The sequence below is a fragment of the Saccostrea cucullata genome, unplaced genomic scaffold (genome assembly GCF_032062105.1).
Source record: "Saccostrea cucullata isolate Sc308-1 unplaced genomic scaffold, CSIRO_AGI_Scuc_v1 ctg2039, whole genome shotgun sequence".
Lineage (NCBI taxonomy): Eukaryota > Metazoa > Mollusca > Bivalvia > Ostreida > Ostreidae > Saccostrea > Saccostrea cuccullata.
This window is the reverse complement of record NW_026940223.1, coordinates 85,269-97,469: the sequence shown is the minus strand read 5'-3', so window position 1 is coordinate 97,469 and position 12,201 is coordinate 85,269. Positions and strand designations below refer to the sequence as shown.

General features: G+C 35.0%; 1 long non-coding RNA gene across 1 annotated transcript; it reads left to right on the top strand.

Moving 5' to 3' along the window:
* Window positions 1–7,295, top strand: LOC134254989 (uncharacterized). Its single transcript, XR_009989419.1, has 3 exons — window positions 1–25; window positions 6,539–6,583; window positions 6,905–7,295. It is a non-coding gene; the product is annotated as an uncharacterized LOC134254989 (long non-coding RNA).
* Window positions 7,296–12,201: the final 4,906 nt, after the last annotated feature.

The window sequence follows — 12,201 nt, the reverse complement described above, 5'->3', positions numbered from 1 at the left end:
AAAGAAAATGATGACGACTTTGCTGGTGAGATAATTATATTTTCGTATTCAAAAGTATCATCTTTAAACAGGTTGGGAACACATCCCCTTTAGCGAGATCATCTCTAGCGGGAGAAAATATATCTCGGAAAACCGAGATTTGTACTCCGATTCAAACTGTAATCGTGTTAACTTCAGAAAAAGGAAAATCCGGAAGTATTTCAACCCATTCGATAAATATTTAGTGTCTCATCTCAATAAATTTGCTTCAAAATATTGCCTCGACTGCTGCAAATCATGGAAATTAGAATAAGTTTATGAACAGTAGCGTAGCCTTCCTACTGAGGACCACAGATGATAATTATCAGTACAGTTAAACTTACTTCGGTTACACGTTTATTGTAATTGTACGTTTACCTTTTTTTAATATGCCTGCTTGAAAAGCGGGAGTATATACAGACTGTGGACAAAAGTATCGGAACGATTTACGACGTCGTGTAATATTTGGAAAATACTCGCGTTTGATTGGATGCTCAAAATAGCCATATTACGTAACAACTAATAAAAATAAATTACATCATTTGAAAGATGAGACAATTTTGCATTTACCTGACAAAAATAAAGCTTATTTATTAAAACTTACCTTAATATTTTGTGATGTATCCTTTGGCCCTACGTACCGCGGCGATTCTTGAGGGGAGAGATCGATATAAATTTTGAATTGTTACGCAGTCAAAACTTGTCCAAATCGAAAATATTTTATTATATAATTGTTCCACAGAAGTAATTTCATGCATGGATTGTTCTATTCTTCTTTTAATCTTTAACCATAAATTTTCTATGATGTTAATATCGGGGCTTTGTGCTGGCCACTCCATTGTATTGATATGGTTGTTTTCCATAAAAGCTTTCGTTGCCCTAGAACGACGAACTGGTGCATTATCATCTTGAAAAACGTAACTATTGTCTGGAAAGTGTCTTGCTATCACTGGCCATAGATTGTCATCTATAATTCGAATATATTTATCTGAATTTATGTTTCCCTCCACACGTGTTAATGTCCCGACGCCATGATAGGTTATGCAACCCCAAACCATTACGGAAAGTTTTTTGTTTTTTATTGGTGAAATGCATTCTGGTCTAAATGCCTCATCACTTTTTCTCCAGATATAAACTTTATTGTCACTGCCAATATAACAACTTGACTCTCGTCTGAAAAAATTACCTTTTTCCAGTCATCGTCTGTCCATGTTGATTTCGCACGACACCATGCTACTCTCCGCTGTCTGTTTACTGGGGAAATCCTTATTTTTTTCTTACAAACACAGCGATGATATTTTTGATTCTTCAAAAATCGCCACACTGTCTTTTTAGACACATTTCTGTTTTCATTGTTGTTGAATGTTTCCGTCAAATCAGCCAGCGGAGTTTTCCTGTTAGTTTTCACTTCTCGCAAAATTTTTCTCCCGTCACGATCGCTCAAACTTTTTTTCCTACCTGTTTTCGGGGCAGTTTTTACAGTTCCTCGTTCACAAAAATTTTTATAAATTCGATGCACAGTTGTTTTAGACATTTTAAGCATATCTGCAACTTTTTGAAAAGAATTTCCATTTTGAACTAATAAAACAACAGATTTTTTAAGACCCTCCGATGCATAATGACGATTCTCAGCCATGATTTTTGGGGACAGATTTTACTTACTTTTAGGTTGCAGACGATAAATAATGACGTAGTTAATGTAAACAGGAAGTAGTCATCAACCTAAAAATACCCAAGGTGTAACAACAAATCGTGTCTACACCGAAAATGCCAGCTATAAATAATGCGAACATGTGCATCAATAAATAAACTAACGTAAATCGTTCCGATACTTTTGTCCACAGTCTGTACATGTACAGCATATGATATAGTGAATGATGGGGTGTCCGTCACGTTGGACTTTCCGTATGGCATGCCGATCTTGACACGAAGTTTGTTTGGTGACTGTAGTGGAAAGTATATAGGGAACTTATACTGCCTCGCTAGTGAGCTAGCTTTTCTGGTGATGCGGTAGAGCAGGGTTGCAAATAACATTTAAACCTTAGGGGCCATGTGGGCCCCCAACTTCACAAATTTTACTAGCCCACATTGATTTCATGGGGCCCACAATTTTTTTTTCACTTTGTAAAAAATCTTTTCATATGAAAACATAAGAGAAAAATACTTTATGGCCATAGTATTTCATTATTTCTTTTCATTTTTTTCCTGCAGACTTTAATTTACATTACTAAATGTATGAAATTCAATGTTATCATTCAATTCAAATTTGCTTCTTTTGATTTCAGTTGTTTCAGGGCATGTATTTTGAATTAGGTTTAAAAAATATTTGATTCTTGTAACATTCCCAGATAACCAAGGGTCGGAATGTTGTTTTTCTTTTCATAAATGAAGGAGCCAAACATACCTGGACTGAATTAACCAGGTGTTATATTTACAGTGGACACCCAACATGGCTGCCTTTAGCGGCAGAAAAAATATTACAATAATGATTACTATTTAAATTTAAGGTAAATGTTGATTGATTGACATATTTTGTATCTCAAATAAAGCTACAATTAATATTTGAAAAATGGAATCAGTTGAATGATCAAACACAGAAAAATCCGCCTGGTATGTGAAAACGAAAGTACATAGAATAGTTGAACCAAACTACGATCTGATTCTGGAAAAGGTCCGATAAAATTCTTACTCGCCATGTGGGCGATAATATTCTCAAGAGCTGGTCGCCCACAAGAAAATTTACTCGCATTTGCGAGTGGGCGAGTGGTTATTTGCAACCCTGTAGAGTCTCCCTCTATTTCAGGCAAGTTAAGCAACGGCGAGCCTGTTTAACCCTTGGATGGGTGACCGCTTCACATTACAGTGACCAAGGCAATAGATTCTCAAATCGCCTGATTGACCGATATTAAGCCCCACCTTCTTAGTGTAAGAAGCGGCCTCATTCTCATCAGAGTTTTCAGGATCTTCTAACAGATATTTTATATTTAACCCGTGATATAAAAAAAAAAAAAACTTTCAGTATCAAATTTAAATTCTCGTCCTGCGTAAACCCTAAAATTACTTTATCCAAAACTATTGCACTGTAAAAATTATATTAGAAACGTGATCTTTTAGACGGCGAGAGATGCCTGATGGTACATGTAGATGGACGGATATGTAAAGGGGGGGGGTACTCGGAAAAAAATACAGTAGGTAGGTTGTGCAACTAAATTTCTTTAAATGTATGATATGTATCAAGATTCTGATCTGGCATGGTAAACGCTATCGACATAACCATTTTCAAACCACAACCATATTAATTAAAAGGGTCTTATCGGTGACAAATTAAGACTCTTCTAATAGGAAGCTATTCATAAACGGTAGATCATCATTTATATATAAAGGTGACAACAGCCTCTCTTAATAACTCAATAAAACAATTACAAGGTAAATGTATAATAAAATGTAAAATTCGAAGTATTCCATGCAGCCTTCGTACAGCCTACTCCGGATATATTGAAATTCAGGGGACCATGCAAATTATTTCAATATATCCGTAATTCAATATAAGCGAAATTGTGAAGCCGCCATTTTTACAAGTTCAATCCCGATCTAAAATAAAGAAGAACAAACCCGAACAAATTCATGTTGTCATCGTTTATCTATAACAGTGAACATATTACATAGAATATTAGTCCTTGAAAGTTTAAATATTTTTCTTTTATTTCTGTTTCATTGAAAAGACAATCTTCAACCTCATAATTATTCCCCGATCGCATTTATTTGCGTTTTGGAGAAAATTCACCGGACTTAAACGGTTGAGTACTGCTGAACGCTGCTTGTATTTCTACGTAAGTGTACTCGGGTTAATCCCTTAGTTATTTTGAATCTAGGCATATCAATAGCCATTAACAGTACGTATTTAATTTCAAAGTTATGTTTTTTCCTAGATCTGTGGGGGTTACTATATTACGTTTAGCTGTTTAGCCTCAATATGTCCGTATTAAATACATGTACATGGACGCAAAGAATTTAATAGTGAAGAATTCTATTTCGTAAGAGCATGCAATATAAAAACACCTGAGGTGAAAACTTAATTATTCACACCTGTGTATATCAACTGGTCAATCAGGCATAATTACTGTCACCAACCGTAACGACAGCCGCCAGGGAGTACTTCAATATAACCGTTATGAAAACAACTCATTATCACCTGTGGGGACCGATTAGTGGCTTCAATATAAGCGAAATTTCAATATATCCGATTTCAATATAACCGTTATTTTAATGCAAAGAATATGAGAGGCAAAAACTGGGGATTTATTTCTATTTCAAAATAAGCGGAATTTCAAAATAAGCGAGTTCAATATAAGTGGAGTAAGCTGTATATATTTTTTCAAAATAAAGCATACCTTTAGTAGTATTCATCCGCCGCCAAAATACGGCTGATATATTGCCGACTCGGCATTTAATGATAAACAATCAATACTTTTTTTTAAATTTATTTCATTCGGGTGACAGATTTTTCAGAGGCCCCCCCTTTTATTTTTAAATATAAAAATACCACCTGGTCTGTGTTCTTTCATGTAGCCTATGTTTTGGAAAGTATCTGATTCCCTATTATTTACACATGTTCACTTATTCGGGATCCCAACATATGCTTCCAATGCAATTAAAGTATCCTCAAATGAAGAACTGTTCATTGCCACCGGGTAAAAACATAAAGAATTATGTCATTAAAATAAGAATACCTAGGGCATGCTTCTTTAAATTATAGCAGCATGTTAAAAACAGTAATTTCAACAATTTTGCATTTTTGTTTTCTTTAATTATCGTAGTTATGAAAAGTAATTCAAGGTAACATGTTTAATTTTCACTTTCAACAGGCACGTTTCAGTGTTAATGAAAGAAAGGGTAGGTGGTAACTGAAAAAAGTTCAACCCCCCCCCCCCTTCTATCCGCACGAAATAGGATTTCCAGGTTTGGACAATGGTCAAATTCTCCTCTTTTTTGTCAATTTTTTTTAGGTTGAATTTTTTCTCTTTGAATTAGCCCCCCTTTTCTTCTCCAATTTTCCGATGCCGTTGAATTGTGCTTTCCTGAATTTACAACGTTACCAAGTATCAACACTGAGTCAATATATCTGTAAGACTCAATTCAGACCTTTTTTATTAATTTCTTTTCAATATTTTATTAAATCAAGTAATGGTTTATCCATATTCTATACACATCTCAATTTATACTTCGTTTTTTTTTAATCATGACTTTTCCACAAACATGACAACCCTGTTGCGCTTCCGTACTTCTAAGCGTCAAACAAAGATCAAATATTTAAGCAAATATCACGGGTTTCTGAAGAACATTATTTTTAACTTTTGTACAAGAATGGAAAGCCAAGACCCGAATGAATAAAATTTCGATATCTATTCATATTTTATATGCTTCAAAAACATATATGACTGTAAATCTTGAAACCTTCGCTAAAAAAGGCATGATTTTCACGTGGATTTCAGCCTCTTATTCTCACACGCAGCAGTGATTGCCTTAAATTTCTAGCCACTATTGTCAGTTTTTTGTTGTAAATTCACGCTTCAGTGCAGCTTTCTCCCGGATTTTCAATACGCACGAGATTTTTGATTATTTTATAATAAAAACAAAAAAATACCTGTTTATGATAATGTTTTTTCTCCCGCTAGAGAGGGATAATCCCGATTTAGCGAGATGATCTCGCTAAAGGGGATGTGTTCTCAACCTGTTAAATTATTTTCCTCCAACAGGTTTAAAACTGTTTGTGGTAGCTATTGCCAGCGACATTGTTTAGGTCTCTGTTAAATCTTACAGCCTAAGCACCATTCTTCAGAAAAGGTCACTTATGCATCAGATGTAATGAATAAAACTATGGGAGAAGTTAAGTCCATTTGAGGAAGGGCCGAGGCAATACGCACGAAGGTCGATCGTGCTAACATTACCCAGTCTACGCGAAAGTTTGAAATTTTTACAGGACAAAATGTTTGGTAAAAATAAAATTTTTACTAGACCAAGCAATTTCTTACCAGGCAGACTTTTTTCCTTTAAATCCATACATCATTATGATACTGAGATTGAGAGGGTGGGTTAATTCTCACTGTGAAATTTAAATTCAGTCTCAGAGTGAAATCATGGAAATGGACAAGTTAACTATTTATAATTTTCCTTTGTAAAACAATTGCATGCATTTTTTTCTTCATATTTGGATTGTACAACATACACTGAATCAAAGATTTTCTAAAATTTAATATGCACTTTCAATGCATATTTATTAGTCCCCTACCGGTGAAACCCGAGGGGACTATAGGTTTCCTCTGCGTTTGTCCGTCTGTCTGTCTGTCCCCGTCTGTCTGTCAGTCTGTCCCACTTGGTTTTCCACACTTTTTTTCCAAACGCTGGCAGATATTGAGCGATTTTTAGTACGTGGGTGTATCTTGATGAGTTACAGATCAAGTTTGAATATCATTGCGATTCAATGATTTTTTATGGAATTACGGCCTTTTCAATTTTTCAGGGTTTTCCGCACTTTTCTTCTAAACGCTTGCAGATATTGAGCTGGGTAAGTATAAGACTTTACCTTAATTAGTTATAGATCAAGTTTGCATTTCATTCTGCTTAATTGAATTTTGAAAGAATTGCGGTATTTTTATCTTTTTAATTTTATTTCATAACTGGGTTAAATATAGGGTTCGTGATGCACTACATTTATGTCGTGATGCACTCAATTAATGTTCTAAACGAGATTGTCATGAATTGAAACTTGCTGGATAGCTTTTATAAATTGATTAATTAAAGATCAAGTTTGCATTTCGTTCTACTTCATTGATTTATGAAGGAATTGTGGTATTTTTTTTTTTTTTAACAATTGGGTTCACAATAGGGATCGTGATGCACTAAATTAATGTCGTGATGCACTACTGGATCAATCGGCAATCCTCTGCTGACTCCGCTACGCTCCATTCAATTCATTATGTGTGAGGTACAAGTCATCCGAGGAACTCCCAGTGCTACTGGATTAATGTATCATGATTTGAAACTTGCTGGATACCTATATAGTGACAAATATAGATCAAGTTTGATTTTTTCTGGTATAAAATTGTTGTTCAACCATGTAAAATAAGCTGTTTTGATCAAAGCATTTCTGTGCGTGTCGAATGGCATTCAAAGACGTCACGAGTCTTTCTTTGTAAGGCAGATCCAATATATTTCATTCATATTCAATTATATACATTCATGGTATCTTTCCACCATATAAACATACAGAGAGAAAATATCTTCAATTCTGTATGAAGTTTGTCAGAGGTTAGAGGTCAATAGTGACCTAATCACACGGTGCAATAATATCTACCGGTACATAAATTAAACCAGAAGTCTCTGTCGAGACTGAAGCTCTACTGGTTTGAACTTATAGCAAAGGAAAAGAAAAGTACTTAAGCAGCTGGGATTTGAAATTTTACAACAGCAATAAATAGAATAATGATCGTTGATAAAGTCTCTTTATGTTCTTAGTGTAGTCTACTTGTGTGCCAAGTTATATTGAAATAAGACCAAAACTGTAGGAGGAGTAGCATTTTGAAACAATTTTACAGTCATTTCTATTTTTAGTAACCATAGCAACACCGTTCATCAAAATTAAAATTAAAATTCGATACACAGAATTATGTATCTTGGTGTATTCTACTTGTGTGCCAAGTTATACTGAAATCAGACCAAAACTGTAGGAGGAATAGCATTTTGAAACAATTTTACAGATATTTCTATTTTTAGTAACCACGGCAACACCGTTCATCGAAATTAAAAACCAATATACAGAATTATGTTTCTTAGTGTTTTCTACTTGTGTGCCAAGTTATACTGAAATCAGACCAAAACTGTAGGAGGAGTAGCATTTTGAAAGAATTTCACAGAAATTTCTATTTTTAGTAACCACGGCAACACCGTACATCGAAATCAAAAACCCATACACAGAATTATGTATCTTAGTGTAGTCTACTTGTGTGCCAAGTTATACTGAAATCAGACCAAAACTGTAGGAGGAGTAGCATTTTGAAAGAATTTCACAGAAATTTCTATTTTTATTAACCACGGCAACACCGTTCATCGAAATCAAAAACCGATACACAGAATTATGTATCTTAGTGTAGTCTACTTGTGTGCCAAGTTATATTGAAATTAGACCAAAAGTGTAGGAGGAGTAGCATTTTGAAAAATTGTTTACAAACAGACAGACAGACAGAGGGACGGACGCCGGACGCATTACTATCGCATAAGCTCTTCTGGTCTCTGACCAGTAGAGCTAAAAATGACCTGCTCTACTTAATTTCATGTATAAAAATAAACAAAATAAGCAAGCAGAATGAGTATTATTTTATTTACAATGTAAACAAGTATTTCATACAGTTTTTGGCTATCGATTCAACCTGTGTACATAGAGAAAACTATAGTAGCGTTTGTTTACATTTTTTCTTCACTTTTGTCAGCTGCACAGTCTCTAGCATTCATCCTTATTTTTTGGATAGACCTTTGGTTAAATTTTCATGATAATTAGCTCTTCTGAGCCAAAAGCTCAAAGAGCTAATGCTATGGCCATTTGTGCGGGGTGTTGCTAAAACGCGGAATGGAAAACGGAACGGAAAGCGGAACGGAACGGAAAACGGAAAATTTTTGTCAAACAAATAACATAGATTCGATATAAATTACATAAAAGAGCAATATTCTTTTTGTAAAAATCATTTCTGATAAAAATTAATTGTAAACTATTATATATTCATGAGTCATACACACCCTCCGTGGAAAAAATGTTACTGAAAGAAATTCGACCCCCCCCCCCCTCCCACACACACGAAATAAGATTTTCAAGTTTAGGCAAAGGACATATGCCCCTTATTTTGGCTTGTCAAATTTGTTGTATGTTGGAAATTTTTACTGACCACCCCCCCCCCCCCCCCCTTTCAATTTGTTTCCAGTGTCAATGTCTGTAAAAAGTACTTATGATATTAAGATTATACACGCGGTGTCGAATTCTCGAATCATGAAAGGGGGAGTGGCAGTTTCGGGTCTGTATAGTACACAGCCACATTAAAAATTGATCTATTAAACCTTATATATATATATGTTGGACACAAAAAGGGAGCAACCTATCTCAACTTCTCAGACATTTCCGTTGAGCGGGAGAACAAACTCATTTTTACGGGGTCATTCATATACACCCCCCCCCTCCCAAAAATACACAATATGTACCGCAAACAAACAAAATTTAACTTCATTGAATGCAAATATTCTGCATTATATCTACCACATGAAAGTTTTCCAACTTTGTCTATCCAGAATTTAAATATATAGAAAGCAAGTCTCTTTTGAATAGAACTTTAATAACCAGTGTGTATAAGAGATGTTTATTTGAGCTTGCCGTAAAGGTTTGCCCTAAACGTAATCATCGGTCAAGTTGACATCTTCACACTTTTTGTGAATGTAACTAATGTCATTGGCATCGGAAGCAAATTAAAAGTGGGGGGGGGGGGGGGCAACCACACAAATTTTTTTTTTAATTAAAAATAAACCTAAAAAGCAAAAAAAAAAAAAAAAAAGGGAAAGGAAATTTGCCCCAAGTCGAAAATCCTATTTCGGGGGGGGGGGGGGGGGGGGGGGGGGTGTAGGTTCGAACTCAGTTCCACAATATCTATACTAAGTATATATTTCGAACAAAAGTGGGGGGGGGGGGCTAAGCCTAAGCCCCCCCCCCCCTAGCCTCCCCGGTTCCGATGCCTATGAATGTAGTATCAGGGACCTATATGTATACTAAGTTAGTATATAGGTCCCTGGTAGTATTAAAGTTAGTGTAAAAAAATTGTACTGAAAGATGTTGGAGTTGAAACTTATCCCCTACCCGAATCAAACGATTGTTTTCTTTTTGTTTTACCCCCCTCCCAAACCAAACAATTGTCTTTTTTTGTGTTTTTGCTTGTCAAATTCTTTGACAATTCAAAATCAAGTTCGTTTATCCCCCCTTTTCAAATTCGATTCTAGGTGACTGCTATATTAGCGATTTTCGTAAATAAGAGACTGAGCATGACAAAATCAACTTGTTTTAATAGTGGGGGATTGAATATGTACAAAATAGATCATTTATTATAAAATCTCTGTATTTTAAGTGATTTAATCCAAAATAATACATTCTGTTTTCCGTTCCGCTTTCCGTTCCGTTTTCCGTTCCGCGTTTTAGCAACACCCATTTGTGCGGTGTGCGTAAACTTTTTAGAATATGGGCCATAACTCAGGAACCCCTTGGCCAATAGGTACCAAATTTGTCACAGGGTATCCTTGGCCCAAGGGCTGCCATTTATACTAAAATAAGGGTTGGGACCCTTAAACAAGGGGAGATAATCAGGAAAACAAAACCAAAAGTACTGGTTGCTAAAAAATCTTCTTCTCTATAACCACCAGGCAGATTTTCACCAAACTTACATACAAGGATCAAGATATGTCAAAGATTAAAATTTGCACGGGGAATTACCCTGGGGCAAAGGGCGTGGTCTCAAGGTCACTTCAAAGTTGACCTAAATTTAAAATTAATAAAAACGTGTACATTTTGCTTACTATAAGGACTAGGATCATCAAATCTTGTAAGTTGATGCATCTTACGACTTCACATCATGTTAATGTTTTTAAATTTTGCGGGGATTTGTTTTCAAATAGATTTGAAGGCATATTTTAGACACTTTAAGGCCTATGATCATCAAACTTTGTCAGTTGATGCATCTTGGGTCCTCGAACAATGTCAACTTAAAAGTAGTTCATCGTGACCTACTTTTTGAACTTTATGACTTATCCTTTTGAAAACATTAAATCCCATTATTTCAGACACTGTGAGGTTTAGAATCATCAAATCTTATACTTTGATGCATCTAGGGACCTTAAAACATATTCATAAAAAAGTAGGTCACTGTGACCTACTTTTTGAATTTTGCCGACATTTGTTTTCAAATGGTTTAAAATGCATATTTTGATTACCTTCAGACCTATGATCATCAAACTTGGTCGGTAGATGCATCTTGGGTCTTCGAAAAATGTCGACCAAAATGTAGGTCACAATGACCTACTTTCGACATTTTATGGCTATATTTAAGTATCTTTATTCTTAGGTATTTATTGGCTTAGATTCGTCAAACTTTGTGAGTTGATGCATCTTGGGTTTTCAATGAGTGACGACCAAAAAGAAGGTCATGGTGACCTACTTTTGACATTTTGTGGCTATAATTAACGTAGGTTGTGGATTTGCTGACGTCATTAAAACTGGGTATGCAATTTATATGATTTGGGCGACTTTCTTGTGCACATCTGATTATGACGTCACTGTAAGAAATTGAAAATATCAGTAGCCCTAAATTATCTAGCTATAACTTTTGTTGAAATTAGTAGTGTAGTGTAACAGCAGTATTCATATAACATGCTGAAGTTATCAAAAATAATGAATGCTCATTTCGATTCAAATGACCATCACTGAAAGTATTAATTAGAAAGCGTTTCACTATGTGTTATCAATCGCATCTTCTCGGGTCTATTCTGAAAGCACTTGTTTCGGAAATAAATTTTCACCCTTGTATCATGTATGATTTATAAATATTAAATGTGTATAATTATAAAACAGGCTATCTAACTCCGATTTGATTTATAAATATTAAATGTGTATAATTATAAAACAGGTTATCTAACTCCGATTTACACTCGGTATCCCCTCCTTAGAAATGCACTCATTTACACTTTCAGAGGAAATGCTGTAACAAACTGTTTATTACCATTGCCTTCTACACAGCCATATATGACATACATGTGTTTGTTTTCATTTATCTCCGTAAACAGCGTCTGCTCGCCATGGAAAGTTGAACTCAATTATGAAACAGTATGTGCTAATCTCGGACAAAGAGCAAAATTAAAAAATGAATGGGTTTAAAAATTCAATTCCATATTTTAAAAATTGCATAGAATAAATAAAATTTGATCAATTCTTATTTTCCATAAAATCACTATTCTAAGAAGTTTTCCATGTAATTTTCTATACAGATACAGAAAAACATGCATTACGTATTAGAAATCCAAAATAGGACTCCCCCCCCCCCCTCAGAAAAACAGAAAGGGGGGGGGGGGGGTCGATAGCCCAATTGCCTATATAGGTAACGG